This window comes from Eumetopias jubatus, unplaced genomic scaffold, assembly GCF_037043125.1.
Source record: "Eumetopias jubatus isolate StellerSeaLion01/CBP00866 unplaced genomic scaffold, mEumJub1_p1.0 scaffold_13, whole genome shotgun sequence".
NCBI lineage: Eukaryota > Metazoa > Chordata > Mammalia > Carnivora > Otariidae > Eumetopias > Eumetopias jubatus.
This window is the reverse complement of record NW_028274819.1, coordinates 8,375,561-8,393,927: the sequence shown is the minus strand read 5'-3', so window position 1 is coordinate 8,393,927 and position 18,367 is coordinate 8,375,561. Positions and strand designations below refer to the sequence as shown.

The 18,367-nt window shown below is 45.2% G+C and overlaps 1 protein-coding gene and 1 long non-coding RNA gene across 9 annotated transcripts in view; both read left to right on the top strand.

Moving 5' to 3' along the window:
- The window catches only part of MARK2 (microtubule affinity regulating kinase 2), a 55,706-nt gene that overhangs the window by 1,264 nt on the left and 36,075 nt on the right, over window positions 1-18,367 (top strand). The gene's annotated exons all lie outside the window — the stretch shown is intronic.
- On the top strand, window positions 4,457-15,322 carry LOC148162592 (uncharacterized). Its single transcript, XR_015766619.1, has 2 exons — window positions 4,457-9,016; window positions 9,149-15,322. It is a non-coding gene; the product is annotated as an uncharacterized LOC148162592 (long non-coding RNA).

Below are 18,367 nucleotides of genomic sequence, written 5' to 3'. Positions count from 1 at the left end.
ACTTTCCCTGCTTTTTCTCCAGGAGCTCCCTGGTGCCTCGCGCTGGCATTTGTTGCTTCCGTGTTTCCCATCCTGCTGTCATGCGCAGAGTTTCCCACAGGTTGTCTTTGGGGTTCCAGTCTGAAGGATTCCCTTCAGAATCCGGATCCCTCGCGTTCTGTTCCCCTCGGGCTTGGTTTAAGTCTCCGGGCTTCCTGTTTTCTCACTGAGTGCTTTACCAGCCTGCACCCTGGGCTCTGCCTGCGGAGGGAGAACATTCTCCCAGCCCCATTCTGTCGGTACCACCTGTTGCTGAGTCCTTTCCCCCCCCATCACGCTCCCTCGCCATCCTTGCCTTTTTGTCTTCTCACACTGCAACACAAACCATGATGCCTTCCTGTGTCTTCACTCCTGGCTCTGTCACTTTTCATAGTTTCTTCCTCCTTGCTCGGTGCCTTCCGGTTTCTCTACCCTCGCCCAGTCTTCCTTGCTCTACCTGTTAACCAGGGTTGCCTTTCGTCTCCGCATTAGTCCCTTCTTGCCTTCTTCACATCGTATTTCTTTCGCCACACATGCCCCTGTCCCTTCACTACCCGATTGGCTTGTGTAGTAACTCCCCGTCCAGGCACTCGGCGTACTAGTTTCTTGAGCTATACACAGCCCCCCCCCCCGCCCCCCGCCCCGTCCTGGCAGTCATTCCTATCATCTGTCACCCAGGCTTTAGCGTTTTCTCTGTCACCTCACCTGTGAGCTGAGAGGCGTCCACTTTCCACCCCTCCCCTATCTTTCACCACGTCCCGAGTCCGTTGCTGAGTGCTGACTGCTCAGTCCCCTGCCTGGCACACCCTTGTCGGTGGAGAACTTTCCTAGGCCAGAAAAACTTGATTTGAAAAAGGAGCTCTTCACCCCTGGGGCTGCAGCGCCTTTCTGCATGTCTCCCTTATGACATCCTTTATGTTTTCCTCTCGTTCCACTCTTTCTTCATAGCTCAGTAGAACCGTTGTTCTATTCTCTTGCGTGTTCACATCCTTCCCTGGAAAATCTGCCCCCGTTGCATTTTCCTGCGTTTTTCTTGTGTCACCCGCCCTCGCTCTCTGTCACCTGGGCAGTCAGGAACCCAGGAGGAGTTCTGGCCCGAGTTTTTCTCTGCACCGGTTGACCCTTTTGTTGCTGATGGATTGATATGCTTCTGGGGGTGAAATGAGTTGGGAGGGAGGGCCGGTGGATGTCTGTTTCATCACTGGGTTTTGCAGCTGGCTCTGCATGGGCCTGAGGTCTTTGGAAACCGGAGCGTGGTCTGCATGTCCCAGTCTTGCCCTCACTTGCCAGCTGTTTCTCTCCTTGCTGGGAACCGCTTTTCCTAGGCCCTCCTGAGGTGGCCTGTTCCATTCCTTTTCCCATCACGGCCTTTGTCTTAGCAGGTAAACCCTGCTTAACCGGAGAACTTTCCCAGACTGTTGATTATGAGCTGGTAGGAGGAGGCCAAGTGACTGACTGACACCCTCAGGCATGTGAGGCGTGGCGGTGGAGTGCCTACTCTCTCCGCCGAGGCTGGGGGGCGGGGGGGAGGGGGCCATTGTGTTCAGCCAAGTAGAGTAACAGACTGCCTCAATGTGGTTTCTTTGTGCTGGTTACTAAATGTAAATGTATTCTCGCCATGGTCTTTTTCTTGTGATGTGTGCATTGATTTCTCTTCCCTCCATGCCTCGCAGACTGCTGAGCGCCTAGTAGGAAGTCGGTGCACACCCATTGATTTTATGAGGGCAGTAATCGGGTGAACCATTTGGGAATGCAAGCTGCGCTTTGATAACTTTGTCCGGAGCAGTGGCTGCATACTTTGTCATCCTGTTCCAAATTATGAATTACTCATCCCGTTTGCACTCTTTATGGACTTAGGTTCCCCTGAACCACTTCATCGCTTCTGCTGGTGTTCTCAAGGTAGCCAATCATGCTATTTACTTCATGCTAAGTCTGGTCCCAGTAAAAGCACAGCCATTGGAAAAGCTTGGATACACCTACCACAGGCAGATGCCTGTATTTTTCAAAACAAGGGAAAAGACAAGTCGCAGCCCTTCTGGTCGCAAGGCCAGGGATGCCAGAAGCATCGGCCTCCTTTAAAGAGTAGATGATGCCACCAGGTAAGAGCAAGAAAGCTCTTGGTTCCGTTCTGTTCTAGTCGAAGTAGTCCCGGAAGTTCAGTCATTGCAGTAAGCCGTAATGTTGTGAAATAAAAAGGAAGGGATTTGGTTGGGCTGATTCCTTCCCCACAAAGATGCTCTATCACTGTATTTAGGTTTAAATTATTTAAACTGGTTTCACCGGGAAATAGGTAAGCAAACTCTCCTAGTTGTCTTCAAGCTCTGACTTCTTTTTTGCTCTTCCCTCTCCCCCTTTCTTTATTGAAAAATGTGGCTGATGGGAAGCTGTTTCCAGGAGCTCTTTGATCACATCTGAATTAAACACACATAACACATACACAGAAAATGTGGAAGCATAAAAATAAACCTTGTGTTGCAGGAAGAGTGCCTGTTTGCTGTCGACTCTGCTTCTCACAGTGAAAGTGGGAGATAAAAGAAAGTCAAGCCCTGTCTCTAAGATGGTTTTTGTGACACCTGGTTGCAGATGTGCTTTCTCACAGCCATAGACTCTTCTTTCATTTGCAGGAGGGTTGTGACCTCGGCTGGTAGTTTTGGGGATTCTCAGTCTGCAAGCTGAGCTTTCTGTCCACTTCTTTTCCAAATGGCTCTGCTGGCCTGGAGTCTTGGCTGTGGTGAAAGCAATCAGCAAGATGACTGTTTGTCTTCCAGCCAGGGGCAGCAGTAACAGGCAAGTGTGGAGAGGGGTCCAACTTCCAGAGTTCTGCTGCTTGGCCAGAGCTTCCTGTAGCATCTGGTAGAGGGCCTATGTGGCTTCAGACCTGCCCCACCCTTGGGCCTCAGGAACCACGACGGAGGGCTTCTGACGAAAAGCAGGAGCCTTTCACTACCAGCCCCACTTCGGCTGCAGTGGGCAAGGGAGGGGGTTGCTGTCATTCTTCTGGGGAGTGAGTGGCATTGTTTATTCTTTTGGGTGGTTCTGGGAAGAAGAGTGTGGAAGTCTGGCTGAAGTGAGCAAATCTAACTTACAGAATCCTGTAAAGAACAACTGAGCCGCTCCAAACACACATCCCTTGGATGCCAGTGTTGATTCTGGCTGAATGTTGCATTGAATAATTTGGTTTTAGTGTTGACTCTAGTAGAGAGCTCTCATTTCCCTCCATGTCCTGGGAGCTATGTGGCACTGTGCTCTGGGTACAGACTCCGACTTCTGCCCTTTGACTCTGGCTAAGGGCTCCTTAGTGGTGCTGCCTTCTGGTCAGAGGTGTGGGTGGATGACATTCTCACTTCCTGCGTGGCCCTAGAAATTAGAATGAGGCCTTGTTAGAGCAAGGGCTTTAGGAGTCGGGAGTTCACAGAGTTGCTCACCATACCATAGTCTTTGAACCCAGTAAAGGTAACTAGTAAATTATAATAATTTCTCTAATCTGTGGCTTTGCGAAGTAGCTAAACAGATGGATACAGGACAGTCCTTGAAACTTGGACTGCTGTAGATTAAAATCAAGTTTGCCCAGGGAATGACTGCATCTTTCAGGGGATGGTGACCAAAGATTGGGCCTGAGATTCTTTTCACTGTCAGTGTCTTTTTTTTTTTTTTTAAAGATTTTATTTATTTGACAGAGAGAGACACAGCGAGAGAGGGAACACAAGCAGGGGGAGTGGGAGAGGGAGAAGCAGGCTTCCCGCGGAGCAGGGAGCCCAGTGCGGGGCTCGATCCCAGGGCCCTGGGATCATGACCTGAGCCAAAGGCAGACGTTTAACGACTGAGCCACCCAGGCGCCCCTCACTGTCAGTGTCTTAACTGATGGCTATGAGATAGGAGAAAATTGAGAATTTGCCTAAGAGGTTTGCATGGTTAGATCTCTTGGAAGTCAAAAACTTTTCCGACTAGACACTTTCCCCTTTGGACAGAACAACCCAGTTCTCAGTGGGCATTTCACCAGGACTAACCCGTGCCTCCGTGAACTCTTTCCCATTGTGCACTTAGCCACCTGGCTGGCCTTTCTCTTCTCCCAGGAGCTTCCATGACTTTCCTACATATGTATTATGTCAACTGGAATGAATATTTTATGCTTAGAGTGCAGCCAAGCCTCAGACTTTGTGGCCCATTATCGACAAGAGGGGTGGGGGCTGGGCGCCACCTTTGGCCCCATCATAGCTCTGCTAAATGGACTCTCCGCCACCCCCCTCCCCAACCCCCCAGCAGCACTTTGAAGCCCATTAATGGATCGGGATGAAGTAACCTCAGCAGATGGAAAGGGCGAGGAGGGTGGTTGTCCTTCCTTCCCCAAGACTGCCTGATGAGGCTTTCCTGCAGTCACCAGGCACCCCCCCCCCCCCCCCCCCCCGCTCCAGCCCCTGCTGCCTGGTTAAGCTGTAGACTGGGGCTCCTAGAGGCCGCTGTGGTGAGAGGAGATGGAGAAAGGGTTCGATTCTCTCGGAGCTGGTGGTGCTGCCAGTTTTGCCACTTGCCTAGCAAGGCAAAAACAGAGGGATGGGGAAAGGGTGGGTGGAGTTTAAACCTAGGCCTTCCTCCTCTAGCGGAAGTTCAGCAAAGTGACAAACCAGATAGGTGGTTGAGTTTCCTTCTCTTGTTGGGAGATGCCAGCATTTGTACCTTTTTGCACTTCTAGCTTGGATTCTCCAGGCTTTCTCACAGCCTTCATCAAACACGAGTGAGTCACCGCAGTGTTATCTGTGCATTTTCCCCTTCTGTCTCAGCAGAGGGAAGAGTAAGCCTTTACAAACTTTGTGGGGGAGGAAACCACCCATTTCCACTTCTGGCATGGGAAGAGGCCATCTCTCTCGACGTTAACTCTGAAAGCTCTAGCTCTCGGAGCAGAATGTCACCACCCCACCACAGCCCTTTTGGTGTTGGCCGCTGAGTGCCTTTGCTGTCCTTTGGGCTGCCATGGTGCATCTGATTCTGAAACAACACAATGAGAGAACCTGACCTCTCGGTTTCCAGTGATCCTTCAGTGAAGGGGGGATCCTGGTTCCTTCTCTTGCCCACTAGGCCTGCTCATCCTTTAGGGAGTAGAAATAGGCCAGATGCCTTCACCTGTCTGTCTGCTTTTGCTAGAGGGTTTTAAGTTTCTTGGTCCCTAGACACTCTTTCTCCCTACTTCCAATTATCCCTACCTTTCTCGTTAGAAAATGAGGGCAGAAGGGGCAAAAACAAATGCAATTCGTTTTGCTCATCAGATGGTTAATGTCAGGTTTATGAAGCGGGGTAAGCACAGGTTTGGTAGGCGAGGGCAGGATGGACACTGGTATTGATGGCTAGGTGAGTCCTGAGGGACAGCAGACAGGAGGGGGGCAGGGAGAGAGGAGAAACGGAGGGGCGTGTTCAATGATTGGCTCCAAGCCACCTTTTTCTTTTTTAACATAAGGCGGAGCAGACCAGAGGCTTCTCAGTAGAACCAGTCAAGCTGGTTTTGAGCAGCCTTGGCCTATTTTCCTATGTGCTCTTTGGGAAGTTGGCCATACCAGGGTCTGCCTCCTCTGGGGCTCTGCTCATTGGGGGATGAGTTTAGATGAGGTCTCTGAACTCCCCCAGCCCCTCCCAATACTGAACAGTCTCTGAGCCAGGCTTCTCTATATGAGCGGGCTCTCTCTACACCGAGGGCTACTCAGGGCAACTTTGTCTTACACCCCTTTCATTGGACTCTGTAAGATACAGCTCTTGTTCTTGAGCCCCCTTCGCAGGTCACAGCTTGGCAGAAGACCCTCCAGCCTGGCCAGGGAGAAGGGACTGGGTCTGTGGTTTGTGGATGGGGAACAGACTCCTGGCTGTTGTGATCTGGCAGCTAAATCCAGTAAGACCCCACACCTTTTGGCTTGATGCAGTGGGACTGTCTGTCCAGGCCTGCTGGGGAAGAAAAAAGGAGAGAATAGTTTTTGGTCTTTGGCAGCTCAGCAGGTACTTCAGCCATGCCAAACAGTGTGAGTTTGTTCCTGATCTGTACCTGTAGGAAAGGTGGGAGTCATCAGTCACCATGTGCTGGCACTTCCTGAACAGTGGCAGGAAATCTTTCTCCGGGAAAGGACATAGGATTCTGAGGCTCCTATGACCATCAGCGCTACTAATACAGCAGGATTGTTTTCCCAGTCCCCCGCTAAACGGAAAACTCCCACGTTCGAAAGTTTGGTGATTAATGAGTGAAACCACCTGCAAACCTAGTTCCGGCCCTTGCCCCTGCCCTTGGGGACGGGCTGCTCCTGTCTCTACTACAATGATCTACTCATTGCTTCTCCTGAGCACCATTTCACTGAGGGTTTTGTTTTGGTTACTGATACCTGTATGGAGGGTGGCCCCCTTTTCCTGCACCCTCTTTAGACCCGAGGGTCTGCTGGCCTTCCCCTACCCCCCATCACTTCCCCACCTCCCCTCCACAGATGGCCATCATCTGAGTGTCTTTGCATGTCGTGTTGGATGCACTTGTGGCTTGTTGCTTTGTTTTTGCCCACAAGAGTTTGAATTACTGGTTCTGTAGTCACAGGAAGTGGGGCCCCTCAGGCCTGCTTGGTCTAGCAATAGCATTCTAATTGAGTTGAGCCTATGGCAGAGCTGAAAAGAGATCCCAGTACTTGGGGACTTCCAATAAGAGGTGTGTTGTGGTTACAGCAGGCTCTACAGTTCAATTCCCTGTACTGGAATCTTGGACAGTCCCTACTATGACCTTGGGCTTACTTAATTGCTCCAGGCGTGTTTGCTCATCTGCAAAAAAGGAGTAATGGTAGTACCTATCTTGTAGGTATAGTTATTGTGAGCATTAAAAGGGGTAATGAATATAAAGCACCTAGAATAATGCCTGGCAGGACATAATCATCATTGTTGTCACTGTTCTAGTTGACCGACTCAGTGAGTTTTGTCTGAGCACCACACAACTCCAGGTCAAGATGTGTTGGAATTTCTCTGAATTGATTGAAAGAATCTTGGTTTCTTTTAGTCATTAGGGTCCCTTAGGTGCTTTTTCCAGCAGTTTTTTTTTTTTTAAATTGTTTCTTTTGGGCACCTGGGTGGCTCAGTTGGTTAAGCATCTGCCTTCAGTTCAGGTCATGATCCCAGGGTCCTGGGGTGTCGTCTGTTCCCCCCCCCACCCCGCATCAGGCTCCTTGCTCAGTGGGAAGCCTGCTTGCTTCTCCCTCTCCCCCTGCATGTGCTCTCTCACTCTCTCTCTCAAATAAATGAATAAAATCTTTTTTTTAAACATTGTTTTAGTTCGTTGTTTTTTTTGTTTTTTTGTGTGTGTTTTTTTGTTTGTTTTTGTTTTTGAGCCAACCAGCTATCTGAATAGAATGCTGTTGGAGAGATTTAGGTACTATTGAGATCAGTTTAAAAAATGGGGATGCATTTATTTACATGATATCAGTATGAGGTGATTTTAGCGATTAAAAAAAGAAACACCCCAAAACATTACCTTCTGCTTACCCATATTTCTGTGTTGTGAGTGGTGGTGGTGTATGTGCAGCCTCATCAGTGCCTGGAAGGCCAAGTCCAAAGTCACCAAGGCATGGGTTTTTCTGAGTGCTGGGATCCGGGTGTTACAAGAGGCCCGCTGAGCAAGCCCATGGGATTTCTTTCACGTTCCTTTCTTCAAGTGCAGTATTTACCCTTTGGCAACAGGAGAAAGTTCCCTGTTTTCTTAAAGACCACATGGGAACTGAGCAGGTTTTTAGGTTCCTTTTTCACTAGCAAAGGGGCCTTCAGGGGCCAGTCCTTATTATCTCTGTTGGCTTCCCTTAAGTGAGAAGAAAGCCCCGCCCCCCCACCTTTGTGAGGCCTGGAAGGGTCGCAGCCATTTCTCAGCTGCTCCTAGGAGTTTGCGGACTTTGAATCTTGGGCTGAGATTTTGGTCTCAGTTGGTTCCTTGTTTATCTCTTGGGGCTTCTAGAGCCTGAATGCCTGGTCAGAACAGCAAGTAAGTTGCTTCGTTTTTTCACATTGCAGCTGCTGCCAAGGAGAAAGGTAACAGTGTCGCCTCAGAGCTCATCAGGGAATATTTCTTTCACTGTGTCTTCCTCTTCCTTTTGACCCCTCTGCTGACTTCTCTCACTTCCTTTTTTTCTGTTTGGTTTCTTTGAACTCTGTTCCTTCATTATCACTGTCCATCTCAGGCTTTCATCTCCATATCCCGTTCTGCCTGACCTGTCTTATGCCTCTTTTGTGGCATGGCCCAGGAGAGGAATTCTGATAGTCTGAGATCTCCTTCATGTCTAGAATCCCAGAACCACCCAGTCCTTTCTCCTATTCCTCTGATTTCTATAAAGTTAAGGATTTGCTGCTTTAGAAAACATTTTCTTTTTATGTCTCTGGAGCCACCTTCCTTAGTAAAGCCAGGCTTGGCAATCTGACAGTTTACTAGGGTCGGCATCCCAGTTTCCCTGGTGACAGGGTCTAAGCTAGTTCTGGGCTGTTTTCCTGTGGCCTGTCCGGAATGCTCCAACACTGGACCCTGGTCTTGAGAGAGATCTAAGGAGGCGCTTGTTAATTCTGATAATGCGATATTGAATGTAGCTCCCGAAGTGTGGTTTGAGGACCCTGGGGCTCCCTAAGACCCGTTCGATGGTACGTGAAATCAAAATGAGTTTCATCACAACATTAATGCATTATTTGCCTTTTTTCACTTTTGTTCTCTTGATGTACAGTGGAGTTTTCCAGAGGCTGAATGATGTGTGCTGACATCATCACTCTTGACTAATGAAATGTGTGCTTCTGTATTCTTGCATTTTCTGGAATGTTTAAGGTAGTCCTTGAAGGTATAAATATGGAAGTTTGCAATGATGAACTCAGTTTGTTCTCAGTATTTCTACTGTACTCTTACTAGCTGTCTTCAGTTGTGCCTGCTGTAATCCCTGTAAACCGCATTATTGTCCTATAAATCATTATTTTGAAATCCCAGCATTTTCCTGGCACCTTCGAGGAAACACAACAAGAAGTAAGTACAACTTGTAAAACTTACTTGTAAAAGCTTTGGGGAAAGCTTTTAATTTTAAAAATTTCATTTACAACTTATTTTAGCACTTTATTCTAAAACAGGAAAATTTATCATATTTTTCTTATATTTAAGGATGGATTGTTGGCTTTAATAAGGGAGATTAGAAGACTTGCAATCTCTGTTTACTGAAACGGACACATCAACAAGTGAATGGGAGGAATCTGAAGAATCTAGGCAAAACTGTTAATAAGAAATGAAAAGTTATTGAAAGAGTCAATATTATAAGGAAAGCCGTTTTATCGTATCTTATGCAACAGAACACGTCTGTGTAGTATTATAGTGCCAGTTAAGTTGCAACATCATGTCAAGACCAATCATTCAGAGCTTAAAGAAAAAGGAATTGAGTATTTTAAGTGTACACACCATGAGCTCCTTAAATAGCCAGAATTTGCTCCAGCTTTCCAACCTAGAAATGAAAAAGTCAGTGAATCTTACCAGATAAGTTTTGACATTGCTTTGGCTGGAAAGGCCCACCCAATAGCCGAGAGACTAATAAAGTCTTGAGCAGCAGACATTGCTGAATGCCCACTGGATGAAAAGTCAGTAAAATCCAGGGCAGGAGCACTTCATGTGTTACCATGACTCGTCGAATTAAAGATCTAGCTACAAATACAAAGACTGAGTTCCTATCTTGTTTGCAGAATCGTGCTTTTGCCTTACAAATGAGCAGATTTACAGACACGGCTCAACCTGTGTCCGCACCAACTACGCCTCAGAGAATTTTCTTTTATGTGAATGCTCAGCAGTGAACACAAGTAGTGATAAATATGCAAGGGGTTGAATGACTCCTTTGACTCTCACGGTTCATCCATTTGCACGACTGGTGCAGAAGCAATGGCAGAGAATATTGCCGCCATCATAACATGAATCAAGGCAGTGAGTGGCACGAGACTCTTACCAGTGGTGGTAGTCACGGACTTCTTTCCCACTCTGCGTGTGCAGTTAAAAAGAAGAAGAAGCCATTTTCACTTAAGAATGTCTTGGTTGAAGCACTAAAAATTATTAATTTTTATTAAATCTCAACCCTCTAATAAAAGTCTCTTTAATATTTTGAGTGATGGAATGCCAAGGATCCTTGGAGCCTTGCTGCTGGATACCATAGTACAGTGACTGTCTTGAGAAAATGCACTAGTGTGTTGGAGCTGAACCAGCTGTATGGATCATCATTTTTACTTGAAAGAACAACTGATGGATAAACTGTAGTTATTCATACTTGAATGTTTAGTGGACATTTCCTTGAAATTGAACAAACTGAGTCTGTCACGATTGCCAGTGATAAAATTCAAGCTTTCAGGCAAAAATGAGAATTTTCGAAAACTTCTTTGTCAAAGACTTTTTTGATGAGACCAGTTGTAAAATTAATGGAATGTGATTTTTTGATATTGTATGAAATGTCAGTATTTGGAAATTCTGTATAATTCAACGAAGGAACATTTCCCAGATTGTTAGTAGGTAAAAGAGCCACTCAAAAAAATGCAAGATGACCAATGAATTTTAACGTTAAAGTACACCAAAAAAAATTCATTGATAAAATCTCAGATTGCACATTGCAACTAACTTTTAAAAAACTACTACTTTTGAGTTTTGGTGTGGTGTTGAAGAAGAAAAATTCTCAGTATCTGAACGGCTGTTAAACTCCATTTTCCAACTACAGGTCTGTATGAAATGAGATTTTCTTTATGTCTTACAACAGAACAACAGATCGAAGCACGTCAAATGCAGAAGCAGAAGTCAGCTTTCGTCCATTAAGCCAGACACTAAAGAGATGTACAACAATGTAAAACAATGCAATTTTTGCCATGAGTTTAATTTTGTTTTAGAAAATACAGTTTTTTCACACAAAGATATAGGTTTTCCATATAAACATGTAGTGGGCTTATTATTTTGAATGAATTAATAAAAATATTTTTTTTAATTACCGTTTCAGTTTCTAATAAGGTAGCTATCGATAAGTATAACCCCCATAAACAAAAGATTTCTGCAGTCCTCGGTAATTCATTTAAAGAGTGTAGAGAGTTCTGGAGACCAAAAAATGAGAAGAACCTTTGTTTGTAGACAAAACTTGAGTTGATCGTCTGTCTTGGGTTGGTTACTTGCGATGACTTCATAAGGAGCCCTTGTTTACAATTCCGGCTGCTGTATAGTCCTGTCTGGGCCCCAGAGACTTTGACCCAAGCTAACTTATTTCCTTCTTGTAATACATACAGCATTGGCCCCTTGAGGTTTTTCATTGTTTTATCTGTGGCTTGTTTATTCACCCTCCCTCTTTTTCCTTAATTTTTTTTTTATTTTTCCCGTTTTCCCTTTCTCTTTATTCTTTCAAGTGCTCCTCATTTGTTTCTTTAGTTTTTTAGTGTGGGGTTTTTTGAGTTTTTGGTATTTTGTGTTTTGATTGGATTGTGAGATTAGTTCGTGGGGTGGACTTCCTTTGGTACTTGTGAAATTGTGGTTTGGCAAATAGTTTTTTGGTTTTTTGTTTGTTTTCATTAAAAATAAGTAACTCATGGGGCGCCTGGGTGGCTCAGGCAGTTAAGCATCTGACTTTTGGTTTCAGCTCAGGTCATGATCTCGGGGTCGTGAGATCAAGCCCCACATGGGGGTCGGCGCTCAGTGTGGAGTCTGCTTGAGATTCTGTCTCTCCCTCTCCCCCTCCCCCTCTGCATGTGCATGCTCTCTCAAATAAATAAATAAATCTTAAAAAATAATAAGTAACTCATGTTTACATGTAATGGGTTTATTATGTTCTTTTAAATGGATGGATACATATTTAAGTCTTTTCTCATTTCTAATACAGTAAATTTTTTTTTTTAAGATTCTTTTTATTTATTTGAGAGAGAGAGAATGAGAGATAGAATGAGAGATAGCACGAGAGGGAAGAGGGTCAGAGGGAGAAGCCGACTCCCTGCCGAGCAGGGAGCCCGATGTGGGACTCGATCCCGGGACTCCAGGATCATGACCCGAGCCGAAGGCAGTCGCCCAACCAACTGAGCCACCCAGGCGCCCCTACAGTAAATGTTAATAGATACCATCCATATAAACAAAAGCTTTTGGGGGGACTCCATTATTTTTAATAGTTGGAGAGAATTTCTGAAACTAAAAAGTGTAAGAATCACAGATGTAGACAAAACTTGGATTAATTTTCCTGGCTTTGGTTGGTTGATTTCTTGGTAATTTCATAAAAAACCATTTTGCAATTCCCAGCCCCTGTTTAGTCCTGGCTGTGCCTCAGAAAGGCACTTGCCGCCTTGGTTTGCTGTCATTCTAGCTGAGGAAGCTGGTTCTCAGTGACCTGAAGGACTTTGACCAAAGTTGGCTCATTTTCTCCTTCAAATACAGAGCATTGACCTTGGGAGGTTTTTTTAAACAGTTAATTTTCTTTAAAAAATTTTGAGATAATCTTAAATTTAGAAAAGTTGCAAAACTAACCCAAAGAGTTCCTGTACATTCTTCACTCGGCTTCCCCTTGCGTTAACATCTTACATTACCACAGAACGTGTATCAAAACTAAGAATTAACCTTGGTATAATACTATTAACCACAGTACTGAACTTGTTCAGATTTCATCAGTTTTTCCACTGATGTGCTTTTTCTGTTTCAGGACCCACTCCAGGCTCCCACATTGCATTTAATTGTCACATCTCCATAGTCTCCTCAGATCTGTGACCATTTCTTAGTCTTGCCAAGTCTTTTATGACTTTGACAATTTTGAAGAATACTGGTTAGTTTATAGAATGTTCCCTAAATATGGTAACCTGAAATCTTCCCATGGCCTTATGCTCTAATTCCGTTTTTTCATTGTGGTAAAATACACATAAAATTTACCATTTTAATCATTTTTAAGTCAAGTGGCATTAAGTACATCCACAATGTTATATAACCATCTACTATTTCTAGAAATTTTTCATCATCTCAAACAGAAATTCTTTATCTATTAAACAAGAACTCTCGTCTCCCTCTCCCCCAGCCTCTTGGCAACCTTTATTTTACCTTCTATGAATTCGACTACTCTAGGGACCTCATGTAAGTGGAATCATACAGTATTTGTCTTTTTGTGTCTGACTCCTTACACTTAGCATAATGTTTTCAAGGTTCATCCGTGTTGTAGCTTTAATTACATTTTAAAAGTTAACTCAGGAGTTGCCTGGTTGGCTCAGTCAGTTCAGAGTCTTGGTTTTGGCTCAGTTCATGATCTTATGAGATTGAGCCCCACATACTCAGCAGGGAGTCTCCTTGAGATTCTCTCCTCCTCCCTCTGCCCCCCCACACTTATGTGCGTGCGTGCTCTCAAATAAATACATAAATCTTAAAAAAATATGTTCACGCGGGTTTTACTCTGATGATATTTAGTTGATGTTAGTGTAATTATTAAGACGTGTAGTTGTAATGGGCTTAGTAATATTTTAAATGAATTAATAGTTTAGCATCTTCTCAGTTTTAATTATAATAGCCGTTATAACCCACATAAACAAAAGCTGTTTGAGGTCCTTAGTAGTTCAGAGTGTAAAGAGAGTGTAAAGGGTTTCTAGACATAAGTGTGAGAGTATCTTTTGTAGACAAGCATGGGGTTGATCATCCCTGTCCTCAATCGGTTGGTTACTTGATATGACCTCATACTGAGCCTTTGTTGTGCAATTCCCTGAGTGCTGGCTGGGCTGCAGGAACGTACTTGCTGCCTGGGTTTGCAGTTGTTCTAGCTGAGGAAGCTGGTTCTCAGTGACCCAAGGGACTTTGACCAAAGTTGGCTCTTTTCCTCCTCCTAATATGGAGCATTGGCCTTTTTTTTTTTTCTCTTCCCATTAAAAAGATCATTTGGCTTACTTGGATTTCATTTTCACAGATTTTTTTTTTTTAAGCTTATGCATTGGCTATTGGTCAATTCCAAATTTGAAAACTGCAAAGCTTGCTTAGCTTCTATCCTTGAAGAACCTTGGTGCCTGTAATAGTTGAAGGCCGGTAGGCTCCAGTCGCTCACTACGGCGAGAACACCCCGATAGTCTGTTCCCTGGGTGGCTGCAGAGCCCACACACTTTGTTCCTATTTCTTCTGTGCTTAACTCTTTGTTGGCCCTGTTTCTTAATGAAACATGCTAGCCAAATCCCACACTTTACGGACATACACTTTATTTTCTCCTGTAAGAGGTAAGTAGACTTGGTGTGTAACAGGGTGTAAACTTTATCTATGCTCAATGAGTCTTTAAGGGACAGGTAGAATAGCAGTAACGTAGTATCTTCGCATTCTCGGCCTTGCCCTTTTGCTTGTACTTGTCCTCCAATGTCCATGGACTCTCTGACTTTGGAAGGCTTCCCTTGGGGCAGCTAGTGGTAGACCTTGGGGCCTCCTCTAATAGTCACTTGCACCAGCTTGAAGCAAATGCTCGGAATCACTTCTCATTGGGTCATTAAAAAACAGTGTTTAATCAAGTGCTTAACTTATATCAATTTGAGTCTACGTATAGACTTGCAGGATTATAGCTCCATTTCCCATCACTCAGCAGCCCCATAATCCTCTGCTTTTTACACAAAGCTTATTTCTTTTCAGATTCACATGTGGCTTTCATTTCAATTCCAGAATTGAACTTGATGTGCTTTTCTCTCTCTCTTCGGCCGCTGTTCTGTATGGAAGATAGACTTTTGCTTTCAAAGGAGATTTGTTCATTCTATTAGCTAACGCGATGACTCAGTAACGGTGCCTCCTGGATGGCCCTCTAGTACATTACTTTTCCAAGTGGTTGGGGAACTCTAAAAGGGAACGGACTGAGTACCTGAAGCGTCGACCACCCCTGCCCATTCTCACTCACAGGGCATGGTTTGCACTGAGGCCACTGGCTTTAGCTATGGACATCATAATAGCCAACATGTATTGAACACTTAGTTTGTCCCAGACACTTGTTTAGCTGTCTTACATTGATTAACCCATTTAATCTTTGTAAGATGGTAGGTCTTAACTATTTTACAGATGAGGAAACAAGAGGTCCAGAAATGCTGAGTAACTTGTTCAAGGTTACAAAACCGAGCGGTCCGGTGTGTGTCGGTGTCAGAACAGAACTTTCTTGGGCGCCTGGGTGGCTCAGTCGTTAAGCATCTGCCTTCGGCTCGGGTCATGATCCCAGGGTCCCGCCATGGAGCCCCATGTCAGGCTCCCTGTTCAGCAGGAAGCCTGCTTCTCCCTCTCCCACTCCCCCTGCTTGTGTTCCTGCTCTTGCTATCTCTCTGTCAAATAAAATCTTAAAAAAAAAAAAAAAAAGAACAGAACTTTCTTGACTGTGGTTCTGCTTCAGTTGTGTCCACGCAGTAGGAGGTAGAGACATCCCCGAGGATTGACTCCTAGTCAATGTGGGGTAAAACCTGCCTCCCAGGTTGCCTTCAGAGTGGTGCATGGCCTCTTCTGCCCCAGATTGCTTCTCCCTTTGTGGCCCCAGGGTGAGATGCGGCTCTCTGGGCTTCCCTCCCTGGTCTTGACTGCTCCATGTAAGCGCTATGGGAAACTTCTTTTTAAACTTTATTATTTAATCCTGGCTTCTGATTGTCCTTTCTGTGTCTTCTCATCTTCTGGAATTTCAAGGACTGTTTCAGAAAAGCTGGAGTCCTGAGACCTAAAATTGGTAACCAACAAGTAAATACCTCATAGCATGGGACAGCTTAGATTCCTAGATTTGACTGTCCTGCTCTGTAGCACCCATGAGTTGCTGGAATTCTAGAACTCTTTTTGTAGGCACTCCCCCATACCCCCAGTCCCCCCAAAAAGGAAAAAAAAAAACTTGTGTGTGGATCTTAACTGTGTACATTTTATCACAAAAATAACGTTCTCCCTTTACAACGCTTTACGTGCCACTTACACGGAGACCCAGAGCAACTTGCTTTTAGCCTTGTCTGCCAAGGGCACTGAGCACTGTAGCTGGTAGTGCCAGGCCGCTGTGTGCATTTGGGACTTGCCAGTTCAGTCCTGGGAGCTGAGCTCTGGCCGTCCTGCTACGCCTCTTTATCCCGTTGCTTGTTTTATGTGCCACTACTTCCTTTTTGTTTGGTCTTTCTTTTGGTTCCCTGCTCTCTCCTGAAGTTAGTCCCCATAGCTCTGCTTATGGTTCTCCCAGACCTCTGCACTTGTGCCTTAGAGTCATTGTTCTGGGCCCCTCTGTGGGATTTTAATTAACTTGAGTTTAGGAGTTTATGGTTTGATTTACTTGCTTGTCTCACCTGGGCAATAGTGCCTTTTCTTTTATCCTGTTAGGCATTTTGACTTTTATTAGCAAAGTTCTGAAACTGTAAGGCTATTTTAAGATGCCAGCATGGAATTAAAGTGGTGAACTGCTGCCCTTAATTCAAGCCTCATTTACCCACCTGTGCCCCTCTTGTTGCCCTTGCAGAGAAAGAGGGAGTCCGGCTAGAAGAGTTGTACTTGTGTTCAAACCTGATTCGCTTCTCCAAGATCACAGTTATATGCCATTTCTGAATTACCGTAGAACCCATCTTTTTGTTCCGGGGGTGAAACCAAGGTCCATATAAATTACCTGGAGAAGCACAGACTGTGGGCCTCCTTATGAGTGCTCTCCCCTCCCCACACCCACCTCCAGCACATTTTTATCTCTTAGCGGAGGTAGCCGCTGTTCACACACAGGTGTTCTTTAGTTTTGCAGGCCACCGCTTCCTTGGAGAGTGCATGGCAGTGTTTTCTTGCTAATAAAAAGGCTGTCATAATGGGTTAGGCCCATAGGGGCTCGGCCCTTCTGTACTTGTATTCCCAGGGAGAAAGATCTCTACCTTAATTACCACATCACACTGGCAGAGAGGTGTGGCTGCTAATTGATTAGATGACAGTCCTTTGCATTGATGCGGAACTGTTGGGGTGGTTTTATTTCATTTCGTTTTTAAATAAACAAATAGATTTGAGCCAGGTAAGTTTATTTTGGAGAGCTGAAGAGCTGAGTAGGGATTAATCTCCTGTCTTTAGTGCCCCCATTTCTGTGTCCTTATTTTCTAGCTTGGTGGCGTCGGCTTTCCTTGCCATTCTGGTGCACGTGGTGAATATGTCTTTCCCTCCCCTGCCCCGCTGTGTGCTCCCTCTGTGTTTGGTAGAACCAGATTCCTTTATTTGGTTTGCTCTTCATTCCCTCCTATCTTGGAATGGTTGAACTCTATTCTAAAATATATTTTTAAGATAGTGTTTAAAAGCAAACACCCTGCCTTTCTTGAAACCACAGAAACTGCTTGTGAAACAGCCGCCAGGGCAGGCTGCCAAACCTGCGCTGTTAACCCACCCCGGTGACAAATGTCAGACACTGACGGCACACCGTAGTCATGATTGTGGTGTGAGGATTTTCTCAGTAATACGTGTGTAGGTGCTGAGCTCCTGGCTGCACCTCCAGAATGCGCACATTAGAACATTCTTCACGGTAAACTGTTCCGGAAGGGTCTTGTGTAGCTAATCTGCTATCTACTGGAAAGGTTTTAAACAAACCCAATTCCCATTCTCCCTCTCCTATTTTTTTCTTTCTTTCTTTCTTTCCTTTTTTTTTAATTTCAGGAGTGATTTTCTTTTGAGGTGATTTGGACCAAGCCTCTTACCAGCTTTTCCCATTTTTAAGTTAGAACTGGCTTCAGAATTGTTTTCCTCCACAATGGAGGAGGACTTGGGCCTTGATCTTTATCCGCAGGCCCTGAAATGACTGACTTTTGTTTTTCTTAATGGCACAGAATCTTCTCTTTTTGTCTAGGGAATTTTATTTCTTTCCAGGTACTTTCAGGAGTATTTGTTCCTACCTACCACCTTCCGGAAGAGCTCTGCCACTGCTGGTAGCCCGATAGGTGAGGGTCCTGTTTAAAAACCGGGATCAGTGTGGACTGAGCTCTGGTACTGATTGAGTGGGAGTTAAGGGGGGAGATCAGGCTTGACAACCAACAACTGAGAAATAAAAGGAAAAATATATAAATGTGCCTCCCTCTTCACAGCACTGTGATGGGGGTTCTAGATGCAGAGCTTTAGGAATCCCTTGCAGACTTACCCAAGAGCACCCTCTTTTGTTCTCTTGCTAGGGGTTTATTCTGACTTCATTTCCATGACCTGAGTCCTGAGCAACTTTTTTGACTTTGTGTTTAAGCTCTTCCCCTATCATCCTTGCTTGTCTGTTAGGCCTGTCCCTAGTCTCCAGATGGGGAGGAGACCAGGAAGGCTAAATGATTGACTCTTCAGTGAGTCTCCCTGGGTTGGCTTCCTCTTATGCCAGCATCCACGACTCACCGTGGTTGACTCCATGGGTGGGCATCCCCATTCACTGAAGCCCCAGGGTTTAGATAG